Source organism: Uranotaenia lowii, chromosome 1 (genome assembly GCF_029784155.1).
Source record: "Uranotaenia lowii strain MFRU-FL chromosome 1, ASM2978415v1, whole genome shotgun sequence".
NCBI lineage: Eukaryota > Metazoa > Arthropoda > Insecta > Diptera > Culicidae > Uranotaenia > Uranotaenia lowii.
Window position 1 is genome coordinate 55,130,375 of NC_073691.1, and position 12,601 is coordinate 55,142,975.

Genomic DNA, 12,601 nt, shown 5'->3' on the forward strand with positions numbered 1-12,601 from the left:
AATGACCCTAAATCGAATCAGTCTAATGCTCAGGTCGTTTATACACCCAAAATAATATAGAAATTAATACTACGAGATTTTTCACGTAGACTAAGTTTTTTATGCATCCCATCGATTCTACGTGCATCTCGTAATATCTATCCCACATAAATGACTCAGGAATTTCACGTAGAATCTATGTGAATAGCTAAAAATGCTTTTTTTAAGCTCATTATTTTGTAAGCGTGTTTTTGTTACATGTTAATTCTTATGAGAAATTGTACGGGCATACAGTCGGATGATAGCATCACGTTTAAAACTTCTGTCAGTTTATAAATTCACGCGTTTATTTTTCGGTTTCGGTGGTTTTTTTGGCTCTGTTTCGTGCGTTGTTCCTCAACAACTTTGACCAAGTTTATAGTTTTTCAAACGTAAATATGTTTTTCAACTTATGTAATAACACCACTAGAATTTCCAACCGAAATTGGTTTTCTGGTGAACATAAATGTATTGCAAAAATCTGACGTTAATATACTCAAAATACATTGCAAAGTTGAATTTAAGTGCAAGAAAATCCGAGAAATTGCAAATTGACAAAAGTTCCAAAAACAGCTACTTTTGAAAATTCGTTCAAAAGTGCTGTAATTCGTATTTTGACACCCTTAAAATGCAAAACATGCCAAATGACGTCAACTTTTTAATCCTTTTTTCAAAATTTATGTGGTGTGACGGTTTTTATACCACTTTTTACATTTTTGTGGTTATGATCTTAAAAATTTAAAAATATATATATACGTTTAAAAGCAACGTATAACTTTTAACTTCAGCTATTTGGGACACTAAGTGCCATTTTTTTAGCATTCCGTAGCTGATCTATAATCATTTTTTCGAAACATTTTTATCAGATTTTTTTCTTAGACTATGAATTACGGAAAAAGTTATTATGTTCCGGGGGGCAAAAATCGTAAAATAAAAGTCGATATACCTCAGATTGTTGAAATATTTTGAAATTGTATGATTTAATATTGGAATTGGTCACCCTGTCAGTCTTTTTATTATTGGTTCAATAGTTGAAATCGAATGTACCCAGCAAAAATGAAATCTCAATAAAAATGATAACTCAAGTCATTAAAAACGTTACTGTGACTCGTAATTCCAACTAACGCAAGTAAAAGGTCGTAAAAATTGTTACACGAAGTCGGATTAAATGGTTTAAATCGGATATGATAAAAAGTTCGCCATGTTTGCAGATTTTGAAGACGATTTCGAAGACTCTCCTTATTTTTCTCCCGCGAGGGTCAGATGAGAGAACAGCTTTGTTGATCTCTCTGTGTCCAGCAGTGCCATCAGATTGCTTAAACTCTGATGGTGTATTTGCATGCATTACCCAATGACAGGGCAGCAAATATTGTTGCTGGCAACGGTTCGCATGCGTTGAGAGAAAAGACTTGGGCTCTCTTGCATTCTCTCAGTATGTATGTATAAGGTGTCGAATATCTTCCAAATCGTATACTCTTATCGCTTTAGCCAGAAGTGGAAACTATGTATGTATATTGCCTCCACTTTGGTAGGTAAATGCCGTTTTTTCGAGTTTCATACGATCATTCTATAATGTACATGAAACGTTTAACAAAGTTGTTGAAAAATTTACCAACAAAAATGTTTGCTGGGTAATCGAACAGAAAGGCAACTTTTTTTACCGAAATTTTTCGATTCTCATATACTTTTATGCTATAAAATCAATGAAAAAAATGACCTTTTCATATAACCAGCTGTGGCATGTAAAACCAAGCACTTTTTTTTCAATATGAGGTTGCAATCTATTTCAATTCATATCAATGAATACATTTTCAATACGGCTTTAAAATAAAGGAGTTATCTTTGATGCAAAACAACAATTTTTAAGGACTTTTTGGCTTTAAAGCTTCCGATAGAATTGGCACAAAACAATTGTCTGCATTTCAGTTGTGTATTATTGAATTTAAGATCTTTTTTTAGACATATTTAGCAATTCTCCATACTTTTAAGAAAAAGTACTAAAAGAACCTGGGATAAAACTATTCGACACGGTTTCTCAAACTTTTCCTGTAACACGGCTAAGAGATAGTTGCCTTGAGTCTCCTCTTCATGATTACCCAGTATTTCTCAATAAGGCGTAACTGGGGCCGGTGGGGGGGTTAAGGTTTTTCGGATCAAATGGACCCCTTTTTCTGCATAGCATTTTAGAACGTCTTTGCTGTGATGACAGCTTGCCAAATCTGGCAAAACATTACGGGATGGCCATGGAATCGGGTGAACGGCGAAATTCGTTTTTAGAGAAATTTTTTTTTGGTATAGTTCCGACGTCATTGTTCTATTTTTAACGAAAACTTTCGTTTTTAGCCACAGCTGCAAATGCCCTGTCAAATCATAAATTGGGCTAGAACATCCCTCCGATCCATTACCAAATAAAATTTTTAACCTGGGATTTGCGTGAAGTCAGTCTTAACATAGGTTTCAACGTCCATCAGAAGAAACCTATAGAACTTGGTCAGCACCTGGTCCTACATCTTTCGAGCTCAGATTTTGGCCACACTATTCTGTTTTATGTTCCGATTTGGCTGGTTGCTAGCTCGATACGACTTGATTCCTTCCCGGAGTCGAATTCTTCTCACGGTACTATGGGCACATCTAATTCTCTGGCCAAATCTCGGTCCAACAGATAGGAATTCCTTTTAATCTTTTTTCAAATTTGTACCATAAAGTTTCCGATCGACAGTTCCACACCGACGATTTACTTGAGGTTTCCGAATCGTCGTCAATGTTTCTCTTTACCGTTTGATAACGCGTCGTATGGTTTTTCTGGACAATTTCAGCTGTTTAGCATAACTAGATGCCGACTTCAATGGATTTTCAAAATAACTGTGAACAATTTTTTTCTTTCTTTCAGCTTCCATATTGATTGTTTACAAAGTACACTCGATTTGCGGAACGTCCAAAATACATACGTGAAGCTGACAAAATTCCCAATACGTGGGCGCCAAGAACTTTCAAATCCGTCCATCAGGAGCGCCACAATATGAGCAAAAGTTTGTTCCAATTCTAAATGAAGCAAAGCTTTACTTGCATGGATGCAGAGTTAACCTCGGCCCTAAAACATAAATTTATCCTTTCATCCTTTTCTCTCTTTTCCAATCCATCCATTGACTACTAGGACGTTGCCGGCGCCGTTATTGATGTTGAAAAAAGAGCATCAGGTTTGTACCATGAGAACGGAGTAGCAACCATTGGCGATTTGGAATTTAATCTTCGTAAATTTAATTTCGGCATATCGGTGAAAGTTTATATTCTTGAAGAAAGAATATAAGAATTGAATGCCTTAACCTGTACAATGAAAACTGGTTGGTCCGAAGTTTACATGTGGTGAACTCCGGACTCCTTTCGTTCTTTTCAACATCTGTAAAAATTTTCTCCTCACTTTTCTATCCATCTTTATCAATTTTCAATTCTGATATTCTTTCTCCAAGAATATAAACTTTCACCGATATGCCAAAAATAAATTTACAAAAATCAATTAACGGTGGTTAACTTATCTTAAGAATTTGTTCTTCTGAGTCACACAAACGGTCATGAATTCTAAATTTTCAGATTTTCATAAAAAATGTAGAACGGAATAAACTTCATTGTTATGAAATGTAACATTGAGAATTCGCAACACAGTAGATAATCCCAATCAAAGATTTACAAAACTTACAAAGCTTACATGGCCAAACATGGGCCAAACTTTTTATAATGATGAATGCAAAACTTCCAAAATTTAGAAAAGTTAGACGACTTATTTTGATCAATTTTTATGTGAAACCGAGAAAAGTAACACTGATAGAGTTGAAGCTTCAAAAACAGAATGCTAAGAAACCTCTAATATTCAGTTGTGAATTTACACTTTAAATCGGTAATGGTTTTAAATCCATAAAAAGTCGTCAATGATTAAATTTTGTGCTCAAGAGTTACTTCAATGCTGAAAATAAAGTTATAATAAATTTAATAATGCGTCACATTTAATGTCTCCAGTAGTTGGCCAATCTTAACCAGCAGGGGAAAAAAGAGATGTCATCGAACCATCGCAAAATTGGCAATATTTATATACACTATTTATAACCAGCGTACTCGCTGGTCAAGTTCTATCCACTTATGACGCTAGCTGGCTGCTGTTGATGTTAACAGCGACAACAATTTTCCTTGCCAGCGACTGAGATCAGAAGGAAGGAAGGACGAGATGGAAGGAGGTCGAAACTCCATCGCGTTCCCTCTACATCAACACCACTGGTCAATATGGACGATGTCATAAATTATCCGGATACCCATCTTTAACAGCGATGCTGCTGACTTCTAGAGGTTTGGCTCTGGCAGCAAATAGATAGATTCACCTTTCTTGATGACACGTTCGACTGGTCAAAGATAGAAGATAGTTGAGATGTTTCAGAGGATGGACGTGAAAAACCTTAAATATTGTACTAAATAACTGCATTTTTTTGGAAAAAGTTTTTAAAAAAATTTCAACGATTGAAATTAGTACTGTGTTTTAAACACATTTTTACATAAAATTTTTTTTGTCATTTTCATGCTTCAAGTATGACGGATTGCTCATCCATTTTATCAAAGATCGGTGAGAATAACCCGTTGAGTAGTTAACTAACTTAACACAACTTTATTAGCCATATACTCTCTAGGCCAGATATACTAGAATTTGTAAATCAAAGAAATCAAACACGCCAATTAATTACAAAAAATAATCTCAGGCTTTTATCTTATGTTTTCCGTTCTGAAACGTACGATATCTTTTAATGCATTTTTTTAATTTGTAGTGTTTTGAATTTTTTTTTCTTCTCCAATTGGGTATTTTATCATGTTGATAGTTAACTATCTTCAACAACGAACATCTTTGAAAGCCCCCATCTTTCGCTCCATAATGGTGGAGCAGCACCCAGTCAGTACCCTCATTGATAGCGCTTTTCTTCGGTGGGTATTTTCCTAAAGCGTCCATTGTGTGGAAAATTTTATCATATTATGACGATACTATTTGCGGAAGAAGAGAAAATGTAGCTGATTCTGGCCAGAAGATAACCCAAAGCACTCGATATGTGTACCTTCATATATGCTGCTTTCATGATGTCCACACACCGTCTAAGGATCATCGCGCCATCATCTTCATCTTCCTCATCATCTTCGTCGTCGTCGTCGATGGCTGGCTGGTTCGACACATTTGGACTGATATATGAGAGGCACCCAAAGGGCTGTAAAAGGGCTCGGGAAGGTGTCAATTGTCTCGTTCGATTGACTTTTTATGGGAAATCAACTTTACACCAACCCCCTTTGATAGCAGAGCTTAATTGGTTCACTCTCTTACCTACTTATAATCATGTGACATCTACACGAGTTATGAGCACAATCCATAACTTGGAGCTAGACTTGACAGTTCACTTGAAAAAATGTTTGAACAGTCTTTATCCAACTAAAATTCTCAGAAACAAAGCTCAACAGATTTCTTACTTCAGAGAACAAATTCATGGTAGATGGTAGTCCATTCTCTTTTGAATGAATCGATGTTGAATTCCGTGCTTCTTTTTAGACAAAACTTTAAAACGAAAATACATTTTTAAACCAACGTTTGAAATCAATTATTAACTTTCTCCAAAATTTCTAGTATTTTTGAGTTTTGCGGAAAAAAATTATAGAGGTTTTTTTTTGTGTACTTTTCCCCATTTTTAAAGAAGTTTTTAATCAAATTGAATTCTAGATATTTTTAAAGCAATTTTTAAAAACTCTTTTCAGTGTTGAAAGAATTATTTGTAATGATATCTTTCGAAATTTTTGAAAACTGTAGATTCATCTTTTGAATATAATTCCTTGATTGATTGAAATAGTTATAATCAACAAACTCTGTCAAATCTTATTTTGAGCGTCGCTTGGAAACGGCGCCCGCGAAAAGAATCACGCAAGTGCCGTAAACTGGGGGAACTTTGATCACTTTTTTTAATACATTTTTGAATTTTTTGGAAGGGGTTGCTTTTTCTTAATACCTAAAAGCTTTACAACACTTAGGTACTAAGGTGAAGAGTATTAAACATGATCATTGATTGCAGTTAATTCAAACGACATTGGTGGTTATAATTAAATGTTTGTTACAAAACCAGTTTTCTAGTTCCGGGGTAACTTTGATCACTATGGTTTTTACGTATCTCAACATTTTCAAATTTATTGTTTTGATGTCATTTAACACAGAAGGCTCAAAATATCGATGACAGTCATTTTTTTTGGACTAAATTGAATTTTTGATGGACAATGTTGCTGCATACATTTAGGGGTGAAAATTATTAACATTTCTCAATATTTTATGCCCTCAAAACAAATGGACACTTGTAGCGCGCTTATAGAGAGTAGTTCGGGATTGGAAGAACAATGTTACAGCTGGCATATCTCCAAATTTAATGTAAGGGAGGTTTGTTTTTATTTTAGCTTAGCTTAGTTGACTACTCATATCCATCTTTAATCATTGAACATGAAGAAACGATCAGAAAGCCAGGATATTGCCGAATGATGAACGCTGTATGTGTAAGAAATTCGTAAAATTCTAAAATTGGTAAACATTGTAAAATTTGTAAAATTTGTAAAATTTGTAAAATTTGTAAAATTTGTAAAATTTGTAAAATTTGTAAAATTTGTAAAATTTGTAAAATTTGTAAAATTTGTAAAATTTGTAAAATTTGTAAAATTTGTAAAATTTGTAAAATTTGTAAAATTTGTAAAATTTGTAAAATTTGTAAAATTTGTAAAATTTTGAAAATTTGGAAATTTGTAAAATTCGTAAAAATTGTAAAATTTGTGAAATTTGTAAAATTTGTAAAATTAGTAAATATTGAAAAAATTGTCAAAATTGTAAAATTTGTAAAATTTGTAAAATTTGAACAATTTGAAATCACCTTCATGCAATTCCCTAAGTCCTTGCACTGTTTCCATTTTCTTTTTTTCTTCAAACTTCAAAATTCAAAATTTGATAGGGTTTTAGGTTTTAGGCATTTTGTCTATACGAGCTTTTTCATGGTAAATGACCGTTTTTTTTTTTCAATGTCCAAAAATTATCATCAAACGACCATAAAAATAACACTTAAATTAAACATAAACCAATAAAAAAAGATGAACTTTTACTTTAAGCAAACCATTTGCTCCTTAATGCTTATGGATGATCAGGAGAGATGTTTGTTTGTGAGCCTTCAAAAAAAACCAGATATTTTGAGATTTTAAAACATCATTTCAAGTAGCATAAAAAATCTCCTAATAAAAACCAAATTTAGCTTATTTGTAACTCAATTTATAGACTTTCAAACGTAGTAAACAGTTTCCAGTAATTTATTCCACTTAATAGGTACTGATACATTTTAAAGCTTTTAAATTCCATATCTCCAGACGTAAGGTGATAATTTGAAAAAAGATTCAGATTACCAAATATTTCATTAAATCATAGGCACCAAAATGTTGTTCCTTTAAATTTTCAATTAAATTCTATCAATAAGTTTAAAAAATGGTTAGACGAGGTTAATGAAAAACCAACCATGTAAAATTTTAAAACACTTATCATTTTCAACTTTATGTTTTATTTTAATTTAAGAATATATATTAATATGAAACATTTCCAATAAGTTGGTGTTCTGGTAACAAAATTTTCTGTCCTTTCCAGGACCCAATATTTAAATTGAAAGCGACAAGACATTCCGATCTTGACTTTCAATTAATTTTCAGAAAGCTCGAATTTGATTTAAAGTAGACTTTAAAAGTTATATTCAACTGCGCAATGTTAACTTAATTGATATTGTCTTCTTGATTTTAATGTTCTATGTCAGTATAATTGAACATGTTGTATTATAAATGTATAAAGTTATTATTTTGAGCTTCAAAAATAATTTTTTTTTATAGCTGGTATAATATAAATATCAATAAGTTTTTACCTTTGATTTTGACCACTGGCACTTTGGAAATTAAATTAAATATTTTCTTCTTTTTTATCAAATATTTCGAATAATTTAGTTATCAACTATTGAATAAAATTTCCTAAGTCAAAAATGTTTTTTTTTATAATCGAGAATTCGCATTTCTAATCTAAATATTTTTTTTCAAACTCAAAATACTGCTGCAAAATGTTTCAATCAATCCTTCAATTGAAATGTGAAATGTGAATAAAATTAAGATGAATAATAAATAGCAATCAGTATAATTATCATTTTTCTATCAATTTAATTGATGGTTAGTTTTTAACCTGATCTGACGTTTATATCAGAATTCAGATTTTTTTTTTCAATCTGGTGATTTATTTTATGTATTTTATTTCTGTGCCTCAATTGTTATGTCCGAAGGTTTATTCAGAATTTTGTAGATGGTGTTTCGAAAATATTGATTTCAAATTTTGAAATTACACTGCTTAGAATTTACTTTCATTATAAAGAACATAATTTGAAAGACTTGTCAATGACTTACCGAAATAGCATTAATTTGAAACATTCATTCTGGCTGTTTGCAAAATTTTGATGGTGTAATGAATGGTGTAAGAAATCAATTTCCTTATTAATTGTGTATTTTTGGCAATGTTAATATAATTTTTTTCCTCGTCCAGTTTCTCGTTCCCGGGAATCGAAAAATGGTGGTCTGTTTCCCTGGAATTCCCGGGATCCCGAGAAATATTCAAAAACATGTAAAATATATGCACTTCGATTCAAATATAGCATATCAAACCTTTCGTGCATTCAAGCCCATAATTTGTTCAAAATATAATCTTGATAATGTATTTTAAGCTTCGTTTTAATCAAATAAATCAAACTGTTTTCACAATGATAAATAAAAAATCAGACAAACGAACTATAAAATAACCTTTACAAGTCAAATGAAGAATTAATTCAAGGAATAAGGGGTTAATAAAAAATATGTCATTTGTGTGATTATTCCATCCTTTATTCGTTTTTCTGAACGTTTTTTTTTAAGATTTCTTGTTGATATTGTTCGGTGAAATAAATATTTCACCGAACAATATCAACAAGAAATCCTAAAATATCATCAAACGGTGACCGAAACACGTCGAAAACTTTACATATTTGCTCTTTATATAAAAAAAACGATGTTCCCTTCATTTTTAAGTTTTGAGATTATTCTGGCTTTCGAAGCTGGTTACTTTCGAGAAAACACAATCTGCCTACAGACTGCGCTATTTTTCATATATTTTTTAAGTTGTTGGTTTTCGTTAAATTCATTTAAAGTTACACTGAATGGTTTTTTTTTTTGTTTTTTCTAGGATTTTAATGCTCACGCGTTATTCACTGAATGGTTTGTGATACTAACATGTTGTTTATGTTTAAAAATTTTGTAAAATGATTTCTTTCTATGTTAAGCTTGCCAGATGGCAAAGTTTTTCCCGGACATGACCGGATATCTGAAATCAAATTTGGGAAAATTCTGGTCCGGTTCGTTTGCTTGGATTTCGTTGAAAAAAGCCTGTAGAGAATATAGGTAAAGGATAGTAAATGAAGAGATAAGACTTAGACATCGGAGATACTTACATTAAAGGGTGGTACGGTCCAAATTTGGTCAATATCAACTTGACGTATTTTTTTCAACCTGAACACCCCTCATTTTGAAGGTGTGTGTGTGTAGAATGTTGCTCCTACTTTGATTTTGGAATTCACTCTTCAGTTGTCAAAATGCCGTCCAAGGAAGAAGAGCAGCGTATCAAAATTTTGCTCGCGTATCGCGAAAATCCAAGCTACTCGCACGCAAAGCTGGCAAAATCGCTAAAACTTGCCAAATCAACCGTTACAAATGTAATTAAAGTGTTTGGGGAACGTTTGTCGACAGCCAGGAAGTCTGGATCGGGGGGAAATCGAAAACCGGAAGCCGCTTAGACTACAAAGAGAGTTGCCGGTAGTTTCAAGCGAAACCCTAACCTCTCTCTCCGAGATGCCGCAATTAAGCTGGGTGTATCGTTTACAACCGTGTATCGAGCCATAAAACGAGCCGGACTATCGACTTACAAGAAGGTAGTGACTCCAAATCGCGATGATAAACAAAATACGACGGAAAAAGCGCGATCCCGGAGGCTGTACACGACGATGCTGTCGAAGTTTGACTGTGTGGTAATGGACGACGAAACCTACGTCAAAGCCGACTACAAGCAGCAGGAGTTTTATACAGCAAAAGGAAGGGGAAAGGTAGCAGATATTTTCAAGCACATGAAACTGTCAAAGTTCGCGAAGAAATATCTGGTTTGGCAAGCCATCTGTACCTGTGGCTTGAAAAGCAGCATTTTCATAGCTTCCGGGACTGTCAACCAAGAAATTTACGTGAAAGAGCGTTTGAATAAACGTCTGCTGCCTTTCCTGAAGAAACACGGTTGTTCCATACTATTTTTCCCGGATTTGGCATCTTGCCATTTATAAGTATCGACTAGCTCAGGCGGCTACTCCCTCAGGGTCGGCTTCCACTAGCTAGCAGAGAAACAACAACAGGGTGGGCAAGGATAAGGGTACGGCAACTAAAGAATTTCAAATAATATGGGCTCTCGGAGAAACTAACAAAACCTGATTTTTCATTTTATACGTTTATTGGAAAGACATCACAACATAAGGAATTAGGGAGTGCGTTGCGGCCGTTGACGTCCTGGTCCCGGAGCGGATTCCCATGGTTTCAGCTGAAGTAGTTTGAGGTTAGGTTGATTGAAGACAGGCGGAGGGCTTGGGTTGATTGAAGACAGGCCAAAATGGTTGACTACGAAGTTCTTGAGGGTGGTCAGGGGGTAAAGAGCTTGAGGGTTGATGGTGGTAATGGGCAGACGACACAAAACTTGGTTTTGGCAAACGGAAGAGGTTGACGACTTGGAGGGGGCTTAATGACGAGCGGAGCCACAAACCTTAAAAGCTTTGTCAATTTTACCTGTCTTCCTTTTCTGCCACGTGTTGGAATTCTGGTCGTCCAGAGCCCGAGGAGGCCGCACAAATGGCTCGGATGTTCGAAGTGCCCCTTCTTCGCCCCCTGACGTCCTCGAACGGTCCACGACTGCTGCCAGCACGAACCTTCCGGCTCGCAGTAATGTTGGTTACCCGGTAGTCGTTCCGGCCACGTGCTTCCGAAATAGTCGGAAAAGTTGGATGTCGGAAAAGCACGTCCTTTCGGTCGTTCCTCCTGGTTGGCGTCCGGAGTCTTGGCCAAAGAAGGAATCCGGTCAGGCTGAAACAGGTCCGATTATAGACGGAACGGACCTTGAGCTCGAACTATCTGGATCCACACGCGCTGCTCTTCCTTTTACTTGAGCACAAATTTCACGTGAGCTGGGAGTGGTTAAAAAGGGTGACTCCACTCTTCGAGCGTTCAGCACTGAATGCAGGCTTCCTTTTCCAGTTTTTTCTTTCAGCCTCCTACTCTCCAAACTTCGCCCGAGTTTCCGGCTGTCATGTTGTACTCGGCGATAGAGTTGGGAGCTCCTGTTTGTTGAGTTCGACTGGTAAGGATGGAGCTAGGGTGACCAAAGACACAGAATCACATCATGTTTGCACTATCGGACCACGGAGGAGCCCGCATCATGTCAATCGGACCGGAGCACCAGTCATTAGTATGACACTAAATCGTGTCCCTGGACTCTCCTGTCTCAGGGACGCCCCAGCCAGATGATCTCCGTGGTGCAAACACGACGTGAGACCGACCCTACAATCAAAGCTAACACACACATATATTAATAAACTGTAACAATAATAAAGTGAAAATTGAAATATATTAAAAAAAAGAATACAATGCAAATATTGAAAAGAATATCTTGAATTGTCTAACTAGACATATAATTGGAAATCGTTTTGAGTGCCATTGTTACCGTTCGACGGTAACACATTACGGTAAAAAGGCCATGGAGTGGTACGCTGCCAACAACGTGCAGGTGGTTCCCAAGGACAAGAACCCTCCCAACACGCAGAGCTCAGCCCAATTGAGAAATACTGAGCTATTATCAAGCGGAACCTAAAGAAGACCAAAAAACTGCTAAGGACGAGCAGCAGTTCAAGGCAAACTGGCTTTCTGCGGCGAAGAAGGTGGACAAGGTGGCTGTACAAAATCTGATGGCAGGGGTTAAGCGTAAGGCCCGGCAATTCTGATTTGGAAAAGCGAAATCCTAACTGAATATTTTTCCTGATTTTTTTTTTCTAAATATTTAACGTAGTTTTAGTCGTTAAAATGAATCAAATTTGAAATTTCGAGGATAATATGTGATTTAGGAACCTTGTGCAAAGCGAGTACTGTCGGAGCATGAATGGTAAAAAGGGATTCGGGCTGGAAACTGGCAAGTACATACATGGACGTTTGTGTGCTGATAATTTATGAATCGTTCATACATTTTGTGTAGGAAGCGTTGAGCGCGGAAAATTTTAAATTAAGTAAATTAACAAACAGGGTGTGTTCCCAAATTTGAACAAGATCATGCTTAGCGCTCGCGATATTTATAAAGCTGGACAAATAATCAATGGAATCAATAATTTCTTTCCTACGCTTGTAGCACTAATTAAACTCTCTTAAGTTTTAGATATAGACGTTACATTGAGATTCTGGAGTTCTAGTTCAT